At 37.2% G+C, this 17,751-nt stretch overlaps 1 protein-coding gene and 1 long non-coding RNA gene across 5 annotated transcripts in view; both read right to left on the bottom strand.

Annotated features, from left to right (window-relative positions):
- Positions 1 to 17,751, bottom strand: part of LOC124114973 (mucin-2-like) — a 114,796-nt gene that overhangs the window by 62,968 nt on the left and 34,077 nt on the right. The window lies entirely within an intron of this gene.
- On the bottom strand, positions 6,735 to 17,751 carry LOC124114977. Of its 2 annotated transcripts, none has more exons than XR_007219345.1 (3): positions 15,256 to 17,751; positions 15,021 to 15,122; positions 6,735 to 6,772 (listed from the first exon to the last, which is right to left on the bottom strand). It is a non-coding gene; the product is annotated as an uncharacterized LOC124114977 (long non-coding RNA). The 2 variants fall into 2 exon arrangements; XR_006857928.2 differs by lacking the exon at positions 6,735 to 6,772 and adding an exon at positions 11,410 to 12,471.

Genomic DNA, 17,751 nt, shown 5'->3' with positions numbered 1-17,751 from the left:
CTGGCTCCTAAAGTGATATGCACAGACGGTAATGGTTGTAAAATTTATATCCTGGCTTAGATTGAAATGAATACAAAGAGAGAATTTGTTAACATTGCCATTGCGACTATGGAGTATTGTACTTAATGTTTGTTTGTAGCGTCACAATGAAAATATGTGTAAAATTCTTGTGTCACCCAAAACTGGACCCCACAGTGATAAGCATAGAAGGATACATTTGCATGTTTGCTGTTGGATATAGTTTTAAAGTTTTAAGTTGGCAAAGTGAATATTTCATGAGGTATGAAATTATATTATCAACTATTTGTTTGCCATTTATAATGAACGTCTCGTGCATCTCGTACGAGTCATTCAAAAACTCACAGAGTATAAACCCGGGTTAATGACACTAACGATAAGTTCATGACACGTCAAATAATGATCTTGACCAATAGAGGATTGGGATCGTGGGACTTTTACCGTCTCGTACACATCGGAAATCCCGCGGTAAGGACAGTAATGACATCTCTAGTGTATATGCCATGCACAACCTGGGCAAGGCCACCTCGCTGGGGATCATGGGGACTTACGGTACCTCAGTTTACTGCACGATATCCCAGCAGGATTTAGTCATCACTTTAATTATTGATGTGTGCACAATACTAGCCAATATTAGAATATACTCAGCAATAAGTTGGCTTAAAGCACTAGTTGATGATAGTTACATCGACTGTGAGAGGATTACATGGGGCACATTATTTATTCACATATTTCAATTTTTTTATAACGACCACTTTCTTTCAAGTAGCTGAGAAGGAATGAGATGCCCGCTTACACGTGAGAAGAGATCTTTTAGATTTTCTGTTTGATAATGTGAATCCCTTGCGATTGCAAAGTCCACACAATCAAGCAGTATGTGCTTGAATGTGAACGTTTCATCGAGGTACCTGCTATGCCTTCATGACTTGGTAACCAGGAAAAGACGATGTCACACTGTCTAGTAGAAAGATCATTATATAGATGTAAACTGTCTTGAATAAAAGGGTGATTCGCGGGGAGGGCCTGAAGGCAAGACAGGGAATCTGAGAAGATGGTGAAATTTGTTGAGATAGATTTTGCCCCAGCAGTGAAGCTTGAACTATTATCTGGGATTCTTCAGGAGACAGTTCTTGATCCAATGATGGTGGCACTTGCAACTTTGCCACCATCCTTGGACCCGTCTGTAAAAATGGATCTGTGAGAATTGTATGTTGTTCGCAGTTGGTTATATACTTGTTGATAAACCAACGGATTTGTTTAAGATTTTTTAAGCTGGATGAGAGTAAGTTCTACCTCTGGCTTCACCATCTGCCAGGGAGGAGAAGACAGTAGACGGTAAGGTGAAATAATATTTAGATCTATTTTAGCTGAAGTAATGTTTGGTTGAATTCTGATTCCAATTGGGGACCAGATTTGACAAATTTGGAAACAGATTTTCATATTGAGGGTGGAAAACACAATTGTATGCTGGATGTGGTTTATTTGAATGCAATTTAGTGATGAATTGCAGTGACAGTTTAATGTGGCGTTGTTCGAGGGAAGGTTTCATCAGTCTCAACATACAAACTGTCCACGGGAGCTCCAAGACAGTGTCTTAGGCCGTGGTGGTGTATAGAGTCTAATTTTCCAAGTTGCGTTTGAAGGCTCCACCATAGACAATAGAACCATAATCTCGTTTGGAGCGTATTTAGAACCTGTATGAATGGAGGAGAGTTGTCTGACCCTCTTTCCAATCGGAATTCTAATCGACTTTTAACAAATTAAAAGCCTTCAGGCACCTTGCCGTTAGATATTTGATGTGTGGTTAAACAGATAACGATCAAATATAAGGCCAAGCAGCATAAAACCATATTCACTCACTCTCTTTTACTCAGTTGATACATTTGGAATCGTTTTCTCAGACTCACGATACCCCTCACTAGATTTAACTGCACTGATAACCTGAGGAGCTGTTTACTTATACCTTAGCTGATTTTATTATATGTTTGATTTTCAACTAAAAATGTCTTAAGTTAGTGATATTATTTCCAAAATACCAGCGCTTAGTCGGCACTCAAAGAATACTGTTACATGGTTTTATTAAAATAATATTGTAATTTGATTTAAAACATTAATCAGCCACAACGTTTGAAATACTATTTTCTTATGCGCTCAGCTGGGTCGATAATGTTCGTGCAGTAAAGGACATGCAAATAGAATATAAGGAACCGGAATAACAGCCCATTAAGACTTCTGTACCTCGATTGTGCATTACTTAAATTGACATATGTTCCCTTTATGTCGAGCGATATTCCCGCAGCTCCTTTGGTGTCTACATTCCAAAACTTTTGAGATGCAATCAATTAAACCCTTTTTACAAACATTTTAAAGACCGTCATACACCTCTTCATCAAAAGTTGTTTTAGCAGGGTTACAACAATCAAGGCCCACCAAAGCTTTTCAGAGAGTTTGTGACAGACATGTGGAGGATATTTCCAAATATCAGTGACCAAATGATGTCGGATGCAATTCCCTATTTTGGCTTGTACTACATATTCCCATGTTTTTTTACAGGTGAACAATTGACTTGCCGTTGCATGTATTTGTGATTGGTGCCATCGGTAGAGCAGGATACGCTCACCTCTTCACAAACACCTGGTATCATCATTAGTTGAAAGTGATTCATAAACACATGTTCATGATATAGTCGAAATCGAGCACAGGACTGTTTTTACACAGATTTCTTGAATATGGAAAGGGTTTTGTCACTTTTATTTAAGAACTGCCATATTACCCTTCTGTTTCTACATTCGGTAGCCATTGATTGCATATTTACTCATTGTCAAGCCAAATCTTATTGCATACAATTATATCTTTTTCCCTCCGCGTCTGCTTTGCACTTGAAGTGAGTGAGTGAGCAAGTTTTTCGCTGCTATGAACATCATTCAGTTTTATTACAGAGACGTTGAGAAAACCCCAAAGTGTAAAACCCAGGAGCATGTGCCAATTTAGGCCTATAGTATTACCGCCTCCGTCGTCTTGAGCAGTCATGTTAAACCTGCGGCATGGTAGCTCAGTGAGCTAGCACTATAAATCGGCATCAACCTGGACTAATACAAGCAGCCACACACAAATACACACACACACACACACACACACACACACACACACACACACACACACACGTCGCTATATAAGTGCAATAATCTTGGACGTGACGCTAAACCCAATTTCACCTCACATCACCTCCAGTATTTTGAACACAAACATGATAAACATTACCTTGTGATTAAAAATGTGAACAATATTTGAATTTTTTAAAACTTAGCGAATTTCACTGTCCACACAGACACTAACATCTAAGTAGACGTTACTAACCAGTTCGTAAATATTTTCAAATTGGTTACTAAGTTGCCTATCCAGATTAGTACAGTTTACTAATAAGTTGGTAGAGATTACGACCCATCTTTCACAGAACTACTCCTTTACAATTTGCAAAAAACCAAGTAAAAGACAATGAATATACAGGTACAAGATAACATATTACTACAAATAATTAATGGAAAGGTAAATAATATACATATGTGTATTTACACTATCAAACCTCCCTTCGTCATTGAGTTCATGCCATAAAGTTCTTAATTGTGTAAGTCATGAAGAAAGTACATTAACAACGTCACAAAACCGATATACACCCAACACTCTGACTCATAGAAACTGGTTTTGTTTATATGTTGTAGTAAATCGGTTTGTGAACTGTGCCATATGAACTGTGAAGAGGTCAACGAGAAATATATCTAACCATATATTGTCAATATAGAACCTCAACGCAAGAGAATTATAAGTCTCTGAATGGATCTCTGAAAATCAATGATAATACCAGTAATGTAAAAAAGTATTTGAAAGTATGACACGCTGATTGGCCTGCGGTAATATGTGAGCTATCACGATTATGAATGAAAAAGGTCAAATATTTTATGTCATTTTGAGTGAATAACATACACTTTTAAATAAATAAACCAACATCTAATCAGATGAACAGACTTATTGATATGGCAGGAACAGTAGTGAAAATTACATATGATTGGTTATATCGCACATTGTGTTCTAGAAATTGACAATAAATGTATCATGTTTATCGTGTTTATGTTAATTTTGTTGAAAGCAGTAATGCTTCATAAACAAACTTCACACAGTGCCATGTGTAGTGTCATCCGATCGCAGTCAACTACCGTCTGTCTATTCATGTTGGTGGACAACGCCCAGTCGAAAGAGTTATCTTTTTAGCACAACGAGTGCTTAAAATAGCAGGATTAAAAATATGAAAATGACTTCTCATGAATTTGGTAGTCGAAGCCTGACATCGATTTGTGCAAGTGGTTCCTAGTTCTGTGCAAGAACACTCAGTCCCCGACACCTACAGGAACTACGGCATATGCCAACAAAAGCACGAAGAAGCACATTTCTGACACATTTATGTAGATTAACTCTTTAAGTAAAATAACTGTACGCACCTCTTGACAAAGACGTTGAGCGCAATGAGGATGACAATTATCCCAAGACCGAAAGCGGTGCTCGCCCCTATGATTATTTTTTGCTCTGGAAACAAACGAATATTTCATGCAATTCACTACCTGATGATACTGAGTGCATTTTTTTTTAATTAATGTAAATGCAAAAATGAATGATTTCCTTGAAGGAAGCAATAAACAAAGGAGAAACTGGTGGAAGTAGAAGTTTCTGTGAAAGTCCGAAAGTCCGGTAATCACTGTTTCCAAGACTTTTCTGTCTCCATATTCTTTATTCTTAACATGTGTTTGTTTCCGTTTTATGCTGAAGTCAGCAATATTTAAAACTGTCACTTTGATTAATCGACTCCAGGCAGACAGATCGGCGATTGATAGGATGAACAACGGTCCATACCTTGAGGGTACTTTAACATACAATCAAACAAGTCATCGACCACCCGATCCAATTGTGTCACGTTAATGACAAGCATGGTTTGTAGGGGTAATTTGTAACTCTTTGTAATTTGTGTACTCACCACTGAGAGCATTGACTGTCATGGTAGGAGGAGATGGGCCTAAAGTTGTGGATGTAGGAGCTACTATGACTGTAGCTGTGCTTGACACTATTCTTGTCCTGGTAGCTTGTTTTGATGGAGGTGAAGAACTTTGTGTTGAGCTGACTGTTGTTGGAATTGTTAATGTAGTTGTGGTAGTTGGCGTTGTAGTTGGCGTAGTTGTAGTTAATTGCGTAGTAGGAGAAGTCGTTGGTGTAGTTGTGGTAGTTGTTGGTGAATTAGTGGAAGTTGTTGTAGGTCTAGTAGTTCTTGGTGCTGTTGTGGTAATTGTTGGTTTAGTGTGAGTTGTTGTGATAGTAATTGGTGTAGTTGTGGTAGTTGTTGGTGTAGTAGTTGAGGTTGTTGAGTGAGTAGTTGTAGTTGATGGTGTAGTTGTTGGTGCAGTTGTAGTAGTTGTTGATGTAATTGTGGTAGTTATTGGGGAATTAGTGGTAGTTGTTTGTGTAGTTGTGGTAGTTGTTGGGGGAGTATCGGTAGTTGTTAGGGGAGTAGTGGTAGTTGTTGGTGTAGTTGTTGTTGCAGTTGTGGTAGTTCTTGGTGTAATTGTGGTAGTTTTTGGTGCAGTTGTGGTAGATGTTAGTATAGTTGTGATAGTTGTTGGTGTAGATGTGGTAGTTATTGGGGTAGTAGTGGTAGTTGTTGTTGCAGTTGTGGTAGTTGTAGGTGTTATTGTGGTAGTTATTGGTGCAGTTGTTGTTTCAGTTGCGGTAGTTGTTGGTGTAATTGTGGTAGTTTTTGGTGCAGTTGTGGTAGATGTTTGTGTAGGTGTGGTAGTTGTTGGGGGAGTAGTGGTAGTTGGTTGTGTAGGTTTGGTAGTTGTTGGGGGAGTAGTGGTAGTTGTTGTTGCAGTTGTGGTAGTTGTTGGTGCAGTTGTTGTTGCAGTTGTGGTAGTTGTTGGTGTAATTGTGGTAGTTATTAGGGGAGTAGTGGTAGTTGTCGGTGTAGTTTTTGTTGCAGTTGTGGTAGTTGTTAGTGTAATTGTGGTAGTTATTGGGGTAGTAGTGGTAGTTGGTAAAATGGTAGTTGTTTGTGTAGTTGTGCTAGTTGTTGATGTAATTGTGGAAGTTGGTAAAGTTGTAGTTATTGGTGCAGTTGTGGTAGATGTTAGTGAAGTTATTGTAGTTGTTGGTACAGTAGTGGTTGTGACAGTTGTTGGTGTAGCTGTGGTAGTTGTTTGTGTAGGTGTGGTAGTTGTTGGGGGAGTAGTGGTTGTGACAGTTGTTGGTGTATCTGTGGTAGTTGTTTGTGTAGGTGTGGTAGTTGTTTGTGTAGTTGTGGTAGTTGTTGGGGGAGTAGTGGTAGTTGTTGGGGGAGTAGTGGTAGTTGTTTGTGTAGTTGTGCTAGTTGTTGATGTAATTGTGGTAGTTGGTAAAGTTGTAGTTATTGGTGCAGTTGTGGTAGATGTTAGTGAAGTTTTTGTAGTTGTTGGTACAGTACTGGTTGTGACAGTTGTTGGTGTAGCTGTGGCAGTCGTTGTAGTAGTTGTTGATGTAGTTGTGGTAGTTGTTGGTACAGTAGTAGTTGTAGTAGTTGTGGTAGTTGTTGGTACAGTAGTAGTTGTTGTAGTTGTGGTAGATTGTGACCTAAAATTGCGACAAGTGTCACAACACCTTCCAATGTAGTCGGGACCGGAAGTGATACAGTTGCTATAGGCACATGGGCCAGTCAACGTGTTGTCGCCATAGGGACAGTCTGCAACATCATCAAGCAGCGTTTAAACGTTCAGATATTTGCTAATTGCTGACAATATTGTCGAGCATGTTCGTCTTTCGATTACCATAACCATCGTGTAAACCTTTCTCTAGACCATGGTTAATGTGGAAGTAAATCCCAAGGCAATACAGATGGAACATGTTTAACCCTTTGGTGAATCCGATGATCAATGGTAGCACATGGTGGTAAGAGGCATAGATTCCATTCGTGGAAAGATTCACAGTAAATTAATGCAACTCTGCATAACTATTCTTGTCAACAATAAGACATATTTCATCACTGAGACCAGTTCTCACATGTAAAGTCATCACATAAATTATAGATACCAGGGTACCGTTTCACAAAGCAATTTACACGCTCGTAGATTTTACGCCATATTTGCGCAATGTTTACGCCATAGTCTAAGACTGTTTCACAAAGCTACACTAAAACTGGCGTAACCTCGGCTAACTTACACGCACGTAAAAAATACGATTGGAGCTCTTTCACTTTGTGAGGTAGGAAAATCCGCACAAGAGTTGTCTACCGTGGCAGGTGCTCTGAGCAGACGACGAAGCGCAGTAAAATGGAGGACATTTGCGACAAGAAATCGAGGAAGAGAAACTTTTCGGCCACAGAAGTCGAAATTCTTACAGAAGAAGTTGGCAGCAATTCAGATGTGTTGTTTTCATCGTTTTCTTCTTTTTCACAAACAATCGGAAGAAGAAGATATGGGAGGATATTCGGACAAAGTGAGTGCATTTCACGGCATTGAACCCACATTTGCCATGTGAAGGATGTGTTTTATTTGTAAGTGATAGACCTAAGCCATTTAGAGTTATCGCACTTGTTGTTATGCGGAAGGAAACAAATAGCGAAATAAGGTGACTGTAGATCTACTTGAACTTGCAAGAGGCCTATATTTCTTTGTTAGTCCAAAATTTGAAAAGGTGGGAATTATTGTTATTGCTAGGGATACATATCTGAAATATTGTGCATAAGTGCATATACATGTATGCACACATATAAAAGGTCGCGGAAGTATCTCTTTTCTCACATTATAAAACAAATTGTATATAGACTAAAGGTAAATTTCCTAAATGTCCGGCTCAGTGATTAGGAACAAAAAACGCCAGAATCACTTATTTTTAAACACCTTCATATTTAATGGTAGACAACAACAAGGCAATTGTCAATCATGTGTGACATCGAGAAAAACATATTATATGATTTTGAAATAATTTTTGTTTACAGGATCAACGCCAATAACACGGAGGTAAGGACTGTGCCTCAGCTGAAAAAGAAATGGCAGGACCTCAGGGCTGCAGCCAAGAAGAAGGAGGTGACAAGGAGGAAGGAGATTGTGAGAACTGGTGTAGGTGGCCCTCCTACACAACTCACTACTGTTGAACAGAAGGTATGAAACACAACAGGAAGAATATGTCAGATCATATGTAATAGTCTCATTGCTTGAACATATTGATTGGGCTAGAAATTGTGATATGATACCTAGACAAACAAATGTTACCTCTCTTAGTTATTTGTGTTATATAGAATGATATAACAGACTTATAAAGGCTTAAATTGACTTTATTTCTACTGGCATAGGGGAAATATTTATGCAAAATACTGATACCATTTAGTTATTTACTTGTTTCATATTTCATGAAGTAACTGTGTTCTTCATTTCTTTAATTATAGATTATAGTTCCTCCTTGCCAGATTGAAGGAATTATTGGAGGATTTGATTCGGGAGGTAAATATTTCCACGCCATTCCTCTTAACAGTGCTGATTTAAGTATAGTGACTGTGGTTCACAAACCATAAAAATGTTTTTTTTCATTATCTTCATGGCATAGTCAACTCATTGATATGCTCCCAGATAAGCAAACTTACTTAAGTCATCATTCATGTGTTGAACCATTTATATTTCAAGTTGATTGGTCTTTTCTGGACTATGCTTTGGAGGCTGATCCTGATATGAGCACAGCAGCAATGGCTACATCTTCATTAACCGGTGACTTTAATGGTAGGCATATATTAAAAATAATACGCAAATATAAGTTTTTGGAATGTTTGTGACCTTATGTATTAAATAAGTTGAGATAAAGCATTATAATATCTATTGCAAACATAAAAAAAATCATTATAAGACCAGTTGATGTTTTAGTTATTTGGTCCTATCAAAACAGATACTCAACTCAGATATTCATAGTAACATTGATTTTCTGTAAGATATTTATAGAGCAAACAAATTTAAAACAAACCCATTTGTTTGATGATATGCTAAATACTGACATGGACAGGTCATAAAACCTGTATACATGTGACAGCTTCAAATTGCTTTATTTATTTTGTCGGGAGATACAAATGTTAGCCACACAAATTGAGTTACTTTTGATGATGGACAGCTTTATTTGTCTTTCTTTCATAGACACAGTCAGTTGCAACACAACAGAATCAATGTGTATCACCCCAGCAGGGACAGGAACTGCAATTATGATGGAAGGTATTGATCTTCTACCAATAAATCACATCATATTATAATATAATACATATATAGTTATTAATAACTTGGCATCAACACAGTCATTGTACTCCAATATCAGAGACATTTGTCAGTTTTGAACAATGTACTGTACAAAATATATTATAAATGTGCTCAAACATTTTATTTTCAGACATCACAGCTAGAAAAGCACAAGGTGAAAAAGGTAAAGATTTATGCAACATTAAGTCACACATTTTTATCAGTTTATCAATATGTGAACAGAACAAAGTTAAAATTACCTCTTATTAAATTATAAGTGCAATCAGCGACTTCTGCAACATGTCAGAAGCTCGAATCTGGTAACATTGTGTTCAGTATAGAAAGATCAGGTAAAACTTATCCATATAACACAATAATTTCTGATAATGATGCTCTGGGTCAAGTTGGGGCTTGTAGATTCAAAGGTGTTAGGCACTTGGCACTGTTAGTCACATTGAAATTGTTTAATGATTTTCTTTATAATGAATGTAGGAATTTATCCAGGATTCCAAATTAAGTGCCCTTGGCAGTCAAATTGAATGCAATATTAATGTACAAACAGACATTAAAATATCTTCCTATTCATCGGTCCTGTTTTCAGGGTTAAGTCAAGTTATGAGTTTGTTAACATGCATGGAGGATTTGTTTTATTTAAATAAAATCTTGTAATTTTACATTTGCTGCATAATTGTGGCTGAATATCAAGCTGTGATGAGTTTTACATAAACCCCTAAAATGCACCAGACTGCAATATTGATTTAGACAATGTTTTATTACAGGACCAGATCCAGTTGCTGACGCAATACAGCAATTAATAGCTGTACAGAGCTAGATTCTCTTGGCTGAGAACAGAAGAGTAGAGATTGAGGAGGAGAAGCTAAAGCTTCTCAGGGAATTTGTACATGTTTCTCTACTTAATGGCCAAAATGTATCCCCAATAATAAAATTCTTTTGATCATGCTGTGTATTTTATATTTTTGTATAATTTGAAATTATGTGTAGGAAATGGTCCTCAAAGTCACGATTATTTTTGCACATGGGGTCAGTTCGAGGCCGTTAGGCCGAGAACTTGCCCCACGTGCAAAAATAATCGTGACTTTGAGGACCATATCCAACTTAAAACAAAGTCCCATTCAAAATACATGTTAAACTAATGTCCACCCAATATGCACGTGCATATATAATGGAGGGTCGTTCTTGTTTATGCTCAATCAATAGGAACTGCGCGCATGAACGCAAAACTATTGGATGTCTCGTCTTATATGAGCGCCGAAAAGGACGTGCGATTTCTCATTTAGCTTTCAGTCTTTGTACGTGATGAACATTCATTACACAAAGTCATTTTACGAGCTCGTACCAGGCAGCATTTAACTCAGATTTTGAAAGACTCATTAATGCTCATATTGAAATACTTGACGTGGCTGTACCAGATTTTGATGTGGGTAATAGTGATATCTTGGAATCAGATGAGTTGTCTGGAAATGATACAGATTTGGTGGAACTCTCTCAACACGTACAAGCAAGTATTCCCCAGGCCATACAAATTCCCATTACAACTCATAACATTGATGACGCAGATATTATTTGGAATTCCTAACCGTTTAGCAAGCCTGTGTCAGAGCAAGATCTTCAAAGTCTTAATTGTAATTCGGCTTTTTCTCAGAACACAGAAAACAAGAGTAGATAGGCCGTCATGGTCTTCCAAGCGCGGGTCAAGGAAAGACAATCCCATGGGTTACGTGATGACGTCGTGTTAAACCCCGACAGTGTTGCTCTTTCGCATCGTGAAACAGATATTAATAAAAACTCTCATGCGTTTCTTGGTGGAAGTACGAAACCTAAAGGGCGAAAAATATCGGGGAAATACGTTTTATGAACTGATCGCGATCGCCTCATCGCAATACTATCTCAACTTCGAAAACGTTGACATCCACTGCCTCTACATCGGCTGAGGCAATGTTGACACCTACAGCGGTGACCCGTGAAGATCCGGGGTAGTATAGGTCTTCAGCAACCCATGCTTGCTGTAAAAGGCGACTGTGCTTCTCGTAAAAGGCGACCGGGTTGTCAGGATATCAATCACTGGATCGTCTGTTCCAGACTCGATTATTTTCAGACCGCCGTCATATAGCTGGAACATTGCTGAGTGCGGCGTAAAACAACAAACCAACCAACAAACCAACCTACAGCGGTTCTGGATGAAACGTCAACTCTCGCAGTAACTGAAACAACTACAGCCGAGAGTGCAGCACAAAAATCCATAAAACTGGTATTACCAGATTGGGCAACTTTGCCGTTGTCTTTCTGAAATAAATTTATTTCTAATGTGTCTCCGTTTCATTTACCTCATGATCAGAGGTCAGAAATCATGGTAGTTTTATAGTGTTAACACATATACAGGACGGTTCTTGTTTTGGGAGTCAAGCGCCCTTTTTAAATACAGAATTTCAGTTATATCACGACGGCATATTTCATTTCAGAAGAAAAGTCTGCAAAACCAGGTTATATGTTGCAGGGTAACGTGCGAACGTCGATTGGTACGTGCAAACCAATGGTGAGCGTAGTTCCTTAACTGATTGAGCGGGTGCGTTTCTACGTTTTGTCTTTCAAAGATCACAAACACGGTTCGACTGACATGATCGGGTAATGGAGTTTAGAACTATTGGAGGTTGAACATAAGTTGATAACTATTGGAGGGTGAACATTAGTTGTTAACTATTGGAGAGTTTATCTGCAATACACCGACTACTGGAGGATTACAGTATGAATGTGCATGACCAAGTTCACACAAACATTCATGTGACTTTGTTTGAACTTAAGTTATGACTGTCTAGTAATACAGAGTAGAAAGTCACTTACATGTCATGATTTATATTCTTGTGCTTATTATAAATGATGAAAACAATAGCTTAAGGCTGTAATTTTAGTGAACTTATGCAGAATTAATTGATGTCTTGCTGACAGTCCATCACAACCAGAGCTTGTTGTTGGGAAGTCAGCTGCACATGGCAACTCTGTGGCAGTTCCCTCTCCTCTGAGTAGCTCAATGCCCTGGGGAAGTGGTATTCTTTCATTGATGCACATGTTATGCAACAAGAAGCAAGCCCGGACAACACACAAACTCCTTTCTGGGGTGAATTGTGAGACACCAGTTGTCTTGTGAAGGCATCTGGAAATGTGATGAAACACATTTTTTTTTATTTTCCCAACTTCTTCACAGACCCCTGTTAGACAGGCTATCAGTTTGTTCAAAATTAAGTTGATAATGTTTTTTAACAATTCTCTCGGAATACTACAACAACTTAAAAAAAAGCTAAATTTGTGATAAGAAGTAACTCCATTTTTTTCAAGTTTTCAACAATGATACCATGAATAGATACTATTACATGTTTTCCTCCTGTAACTGTAAAGAAGTACAATTGTCACATATTTTATCAATATTGTAATTCACCAGAAGTCCATTTCAAATTCATATATATTAGTGGTTTGGACGTAAATAGCATCTTCGGTGCAATGTGCGCTTGACGCATGCGCAGTTGATGTTACTCCATTCTGTTGAAAACATTAAATGTTTTACATCCCCACTGATATTGTCTTTATTTGGCTTCAGGTGAGTTGTCAATGCACAAAATACACACCTTCCATCTCATAAGCATATAAACATTTAATTGTTAGCAATATCATGTTAATTAACACTATTAAATAGTTTCTATTTCATGATTATTGTCGGCCCAATGCATAGAAGTTTTTCGTCTGCTCGAACGGCAAGGTCAGAAAAGTTGTTATTGCATAAATAGCATAGATATATTGAAGTTGTCTATTAGCTTATGGTAGAAATGTATGGAAATGAATATTTCTGTAGTTCAGATAAGTTTAGATAGGAATAAGTTTAATTTGATGAGAATTTATGTCATTTCGTCAAGTCAAATTTCTTAGCAGTATTGCCTGTATGTGTGAGAGAGTTATTTCCCTTTGCTGCTGAGCGGAAGTAAACAAATCTGTAGCGTGAAAATGTTTTCGTTCAAAGTTTGTTGTATCTTGAGACAAGTGTTTAGCAAGTCATGTGTTTGCAAAATAGAGTAAGTTTCCATTATATCCTTATGCTTTGTGATTGTCTCTCAAGATAAATATTGTAATGGAATTGTGCCACTCTGAAGTTATCGTACAATAGTGTCAGGACTCCGAAGTGGTTATGAGGTATGATGTATTGAAAGGTTGATTTACTTGAGTATGTTGTCAAAGTATTACTAGATCATGTAGATAGGTTTGTCAAGTAGTTATCAGTTTAATCAGAAGTATGCGTAGATATTTCAAGGTTTACTGTGATAGTTTCTTTGAAATAAGTTTTGTTTTTATTAAAGGCTTGTTTGTCTCATTTTGAATAAAATTCATTGTAAGTGTTTCATCATCCTTTTTCCAAATGTATAAATTAAATTCTTTTCATTATCATCATCATATATATATATATTATTTAACAAAAATATTATCAATATTCTAAATATTTTGGAACTTTGTTTATAACATTGTTTTTCATCAATAATTCATAAATATCTTTATTAATATTTCATCAGGAGTTTTTTAAGAATTGTTTATCTCTTTCTATGCTAAACATTTACATGTCAATTATTTAGTAATCCAAGGGAGATAATGCAAAAGTTGAATTTCTTCATTATTCTTTTCACTGGCAAACATGGTGAAGTTTTATGTACTAATTTCAAGTGATGTATATGTTGTTTATATTGTCAGTATATTTGATGAATGTATGCCTTTGATATAAGCATCTGAATGTTTCCATGAAGGTGATTTAGTAATTCAAGGGAGATAATTTAGAATGAATGTCTTTGTTATCTTATCAATGGGTGATGTTTCAGATGACGGAGTCCAAGTTATATGCTACAAGTTTCAAGTGTTATTACTGCTTGGAATATTGTCAATGATAGAATGTACAGTATTTCTTTATCTAGTTTTAAGGGTGTTGCCAGGACAATTTAAGAGTGTAAATTCATATCTCCAGTATGTACTTTTAGTAAGTTGGATATAAATTCTGTCAATAGTTTCAAGGTTGTATTTCAAGTTATTTCCAGTTCATGTTCATATGTTTAATGAATGTTTGTCAATGTTTATGAAGTTGCATAATGGGTCAGAACTCTGTTCAGTATTTGAATGTTAGGCAAGTGATAGTCGTTCAAGACACAATAAGCCTATACAAGATATTCTTACTTTGTCATAACAGTGAAGAAGCTTGTGAATGTCAAGTCTAAGTTAAGGGTTAAGCTTAAGTACTAAGAATGCAATGTTAAAGATACCCTTAAGTCAAGATGTAAGATTGAAGATATAAGAAGTATTCCAAGTTTTATTCCAAGTTTCATGTATCATGTACATATAAGATTTATGATTACAGATTGTATATGAAAGCACTGTTATTTCACTGTACAAGTGTGTAAGAAATGTTGCCGTGTGCGCTTGATGCATGAGCAGATGATGTTACTCCATTCTGTTGAAAACATTAAATGTTTTACATCTCCACTAATATTGTCTTTACTTGGCTTCAGGAAAAAACTTTGGGTAAGCATGACACCTCCTTGGGCTGGGGAGCATTATACCGACTACATAACTGTACCTTCAATATTTAATTATTTCACTTACAATAATTTCTTGGTTACATTACCAACTTACTGTTGCCCCTTAAAACCGTACTTGCACAAGCCAAATGCTCACTCTATTGTGTTCCGTGTCTTGATATGACATCTATTGTATTTCTCCTGTCCTTCCGAGCTGGGATTGAGCACAGGGGTCAGCAGCCATGGTCTGCAGGCGTATCTGTAACATAAGTAATAAGGATAACACTATATCCAGACAGGTCATCAAAATATCATCAATATTTTACTAAGTGCAGTTTTGTCAGATTTGTTTATCACACATTGTAAGGTATATATGTTGTAGTTATATTTACCCAGAGTCTCCAAGTAGCCATCCATCAATATTTTTCTTTTCAAAGTACTGACCAAGGGCAGAGTTATTCCATATGTAACTGTCATGGAGAGAGCCAGGCCACTTGAACACACAGAAAAATATAACAATTTATATCCATATAAATCCAACAGAAATCCAGTATTTAAAATGCACATGCATAACTTTATAAAGCTCATTTAGAGATCTACATCTGCCTACAAATAAACACTATGAATTCACATTTCAATTATGGAACAGTTATTCTACATGGAAACAATGGAAATTTGAAAACATTATCACAATGGATTCATTTTTACTGGTATGCATCATGACTTAACTCGCCAAAAACGTTACCTAGGGGGCGCAGCATGCGTCAATGTCAAGGACATCTATTTCATGTTGTAATGTTTACATTTTGTCGTGCCTTGTTCAAGAGGAATAGGAATAATTGATTCATGATAAAATTCATATCTACCATGTGTGTATGTATCTCACCTCATGTTGGCATCACATACTGCCTGTATGTTCAGTGCATGGTAACCCTTCCGACAAACGTAGGCTACTTCGTCACGTTTCGGCGCCATTATGGGTACGAGTGTGCAATCAATTGCACCGAGTACTTTAGGGAATCCAGCTGTGTCGAAGAATGATTCTTTGGTACTCTTCTCAGTGGAAGGCATTGTGAGAAATACAAAATCACCCATGGTTGCACATAATGCGTCTGTTGTTGCGTGGATTGCTCTGCAGAAAGAGGATTTACTCACACAGTGGATATCGGCAATCTCACTGTAAAATCCACCCTTGAAGAAGTATCTCAGAGCAATTAAAACATTAAGGTAAGGTGGTATTGCATGGGAACGCTGGGTTTGATGTTCAAGTCTGTCACTCACTTTACCAATGATAGAAAATATCAAGTGTCGTGATAGGCGGTACCTCTCGATGATGTCATGATCATCCAAATCGTCGAGGGGGTTCGACCTGTCGCGGAAAACACGTTCTCGCTTACATACTTTTTTGGCAATCTCGTCCGTGTTTGGATTGATCGCCATCTTTATCGCTTGCGTAAATATTTACACCACCCCAAGACCACACGTAGAGTTTACGCCAATTTTACACGGACGTAATATTACACTAGCTTTGTGAAACGCCCCTAGTTCAGTATTTCCGAGTTACGCCAGTTTTACACGCACGTAAGGCTTACGACTGCTTTGTGAAACGGTACCCAGACATTGCGATGACGGACGGCCATGCGCTGCAGACAACAATTATGGAGCTTTGGAATCCAGTACAAAAGAGGAATTGACATGCCTTCAGGTTTTAGAGGTGTTAGGACATGCTATACAGTCTAATAAACTGCAATAGTGACACTCGTTGTTCAGGAAGCAAGGAAAACCATGGACCTCTCTCTATCTATCTTACCTACATATCATCAAATATTCTTCATTGTGTGATGGAACTCGAATGTGAACTGGATTCCTTATTTTAAAAAAACCGAAAATTGTGAGTTTTTTTCTTAATTGTTAGAGTATAAGGATGTTTGTAGGAGAAGTGACTGGTTATCCGGTACGACGAGAAGGTAATGTCTTTGTCAAACTTCTGGAGCCTGATACAACGGCTTGGAATACGTACTCCCCAGGGATGTGAAAATGAAATGTGAGTGTACATTGATCCAAACACTGGGGTAATAATACGGTGGGGCCATCATCATTCACCTTGTAAATAAAAGCTGGCGCATTAATCTGGACTTCAGTATGGATTATTTTTGTATGTATTCAAGCAACACCGTATATGCAGCTTTTTGTAACTGACATCTGATCAAGAAGAAAAGTAACTATCATAAGATGAGTACAGCATACTGTAATCATTACAATTAACTGCCTTAATGATAAATATATTGTATGACCATTGCCCATTCCTGTGGATGGTAATTGTAAAAATTATAAACTGGCATATATCAGACACTTTAGTGTTGAAGCTTAGATTTAGAGTTATAAAAATCAGTTGGTGTTAATTGACGAAATCAACCGAAACAAAATCAGAATACGGAAGAAATACACACTTTGGGTTAAAGTATTCAAAGTATTGTACCATAACATATTTCACCACCAACTAAATCCAACATGACTGCCATGACCATTTGAAACAAAATAAAACTGTTAATAGATATGTTGTAATATTGTGACTGATTACACGTGGTCCTTTCTGAATAGTTCCTAATATAAGTAGACATGATTTAAGTTTCCTGTAGAGGAAACATAGAGGAGAGGCAAATATAGAGTAGTGTCAAAATGCTAACTTATGATAATACTGACAATGGCCAACAGTGTGCAGAAATATCTAGCATTTATGTTTCTACGAAGCAGTTATTAGTATATATATTACTTTTAACTAATGAGCCATAATGCTCTGTAGGTTACCGATGGCTCCTCTATTCTTTCAAACATTAGATCATAATCCAAAACCCAAACCAGACCTCACCAAAACCCCTAGTGTCTGT

Source organism: Haliotis rufescens, unplaced genomic scaffold, assembly GCF_023055435.1.
Source record: "Haliotis rufescens isolate VD_foot unplaced genomic scaffold, xgHalRufe1.0.p SCAF_8, whole genome shotgun sequence".
Classification (NCBI taxonomy): domain Eukaryota; kingdom Metazoa; phylum Mollusca; class Gastropoda; order Lepetellida; family Haliotidae; genus Haliotis; species Haliotis rufescens.
Note: the sequence above shows the minus strand (reverse complement) of the source record. Positions and strands in the feature narration are given on the sequence as shown.